The 2500-nt window shown below is 41.5% G+C and overlaps 1 protein-coding gene across 1 annotated transcript in view; it reads left to right on the top strand.

Moving 5' to 3' along the window:
- LOC138041941 (uncharacterized) overlaps positions 1 to 610 on the top strand; it is a 53013-nt gene extending 52403 nt beyond the window's left edge. The window contains exon 4 of the mRNA XM_068887638.1: positions 550 to 610. The gene's annotated coding sequence lies outside the window, so the exon portion shown is untranslated. The remainder of the gene's footprint in view (positions 1 to 549) is intronic.
- The last annotated feature ends 1890 nt before the right edge of the window (positions 611 to 2500 follow it).

The raw sequence follows: 2500 nt of genomic DNA, 5'->3' as shown, positions 1-2500 counted from the left end.
ACATACATCTTGGTGAACTATTTGAAGCCCTGGGAGTGAGGCTATAGCCACCCATGTATCGTCACCCCCACATGATTTTAGGGAAAATAAATGAAAAGAACTAACATTTGAGAAGTAGCTGGGGTTCTCTACCGCCTTCTTATACTCTTACAGCTATTTTACAGGGTGCTCTTATATTTCTTTGGTGCTCTCACAACTTCCAGCGTGCGTATCAGCTCAGTAGCACTCGTTCTATTCTAAAACAAAATTCTCCCTCCTACCAAGGACTTCAATCTTCATCTCTCTTTCACATCTGTCGAATGTCAAACATATCACACCACAAGGGAATAAAAATCGGATTGCATCGTTTTCTGACCGGCATTGTTGTTTGAAAAAATTCACGACAGCAAGCAATCCGGAAATGGTGAAGTTTCGGGGTTTCCTTGGATCTGCCTGCTTCGTCAGCCGTGAGAAACATTTAAAGAATACCTCTTATAAAGCTAGACAGAAAGCCAGCAATTTTTTTCTTCTTTGTTTTTGCTCATTCATCTATTCACTCATTTATCCAAGGGTATGCCCTCAAGTGCTACAGTTGTGGACCTGCAATGAGTTTGGAAGAGTGTACGAAAAACATGACCCAGCTGACATGCACAGCTGCAGCTGGCTTAGACCGCTGTGTCGACTTTCTGCTGAGTGGAAAAGCGCCGGAAAAGAGGTCAAAATGTACCTGAGAAGCTGTTTCGCATCATTAAGTTGTGGAAACGCGGACCAATATTGTCAAGCCCATGGATCACAACTGGCGGATGCAAAGTGTGAGATAAACTGCTGCAGTGGTGACCTGTGCAATAACAAGAAGGCTCCTGGGAATGACGGGAAGGCCCCTGGCAATGACCCGCAGTCCAAATGCTGGAGTGCAAGCAACAATGGCCAGCGTCATCCTGATGGTAGCAAGCGCTAGCGCTCTCTTTCCTTTTATTCACTGATTACACAAACTTGTATATTGATAGAGCCGAAAAAAGTTTAAATTTTAAAATAAAGACAATTTTTAAGGTTTTTAAGCTTACTCCGAGTCAACTGGAATTTGAATCATCAATATAACAAATAAAAGCCGTTTACACTGTAAAGTTGCAGGAATGACATTTGTGACCCGCAGAGATTAACTAAGATAATTTAACAATTGAGACTGAAATGCCGTGTAACGATCTATGCATTAGGTTGGATCAACACAAACAGTGATAAGCATGCATGAACACACCACTGTTAGGACAGATCAAACAACGTTCACGAAGGCGTTCTCTTCGGTCGGTCAAACCTAGCATGATCAGCGCTCAAACTAAATCCATTCAGTCTCAACATCACGACATAATAAGGAAAGAAGGAACTGTATTATGCTCTTAACAGTACTCGAACCCTCTAGATCGATAGTCCTGTGTCTTCACCTCTATACTACAACAACGAACATGCTCAACTCACCTCAGTTCTTTTCCTTTACTTTTCTATAATAAGTCAATTGATATCCATGTATAATAACAAAAACTATTCCTAACCTGAGTTAGGGAAGTTTAAAATTAGACGACTCAATGCCTGCGGGAAATTTGCAAGGGCAAATTTTCATTTAAGCTCAGAGGTTCGGGCGCTGGTTGCAGGAAAGGCAAAAAAATACTACTTCTACTGGTCGGAATTCCGCGAAAATTCGACAGGGCCGTCTTACAGTATCAAACAAAAAAGCCATATTAATACTCATTTCCTCACCCCTTGTTTTTGGAAATTTTCCTTCTAAAATGGTCAAAGCCATACAAAAAAGTGCAGGAATCGTTACTTTTGAGGCCAAAAATATAACACTTTTAAACGAACCACCGACGTAAAAACAGTCACATTTTCTTTATGATCTTCTTTACAACAAAAGCCATGTGAATACTTGATTGTAAACTGAATACTTATCCCGTAAGGAAAGAATTTTCAAGCCGTTCTCCCGGCTTTCGGCCGACTTTCTTTATTGTTTTCTGTACAATTCGCAAATTAGCTTTCGAATTTAGCGCTGCAAAGCGTTGAAAAGTCCTGGATGTGTCGCGGCATTGTGGGCGATGTTAAAAGCCAATACAGAGACACACATTAGTTGTGGTTGCACACACCTTGGGTTTGGGGCCTTCCGGAAGGTATTTGGCTTGGGTTTGGTGCAGCTAAGGTTTCATGTTACCCTTGGGATGCCGTTACACAGTAAAAGATTCCCCTCAGAGTAAAATAATAGGGGAAAATTAGTTGTCGTTACACGCACCTTGGGTTTGGGGCCTTGCGGCAGGTATTTGGCTTGGGTTTGGTTCAGCTCAGGTTTCATGTTACCCTTGGGATGCGGTTACATAGAAAGAGACTCCCCTCATGGCAAGATAATAGGGTCTAATTAATGTAATTAAGGATCTTCGTGTATTAGCTACGTTCTGCTTTATGATTGGCCAAGCCACCTTAGGCAGCAGATAAATCGTACTTTTCAGTTAAATAACTATCATGGGAAGTTCTTTTGTTC

The sequence above is a fragment of the Montipora capricornis genome, chromosome 3 (assembly GCF_036669925.1).
Source record: "Montipora capricornis isolate CH-2021 chromosome 3, ASM3666992v2, whole genome shotgun sequence".
Taxonomy (NCBI): Eukaryota; Metazoa; Cnidaria; class Anthozoa; order Scleractinia; family Acroporidae; genus Montipora; species Montipora capricornis.
This window is presented reverse-complemented; position numbering and strand designations above follow the sequence as displayed.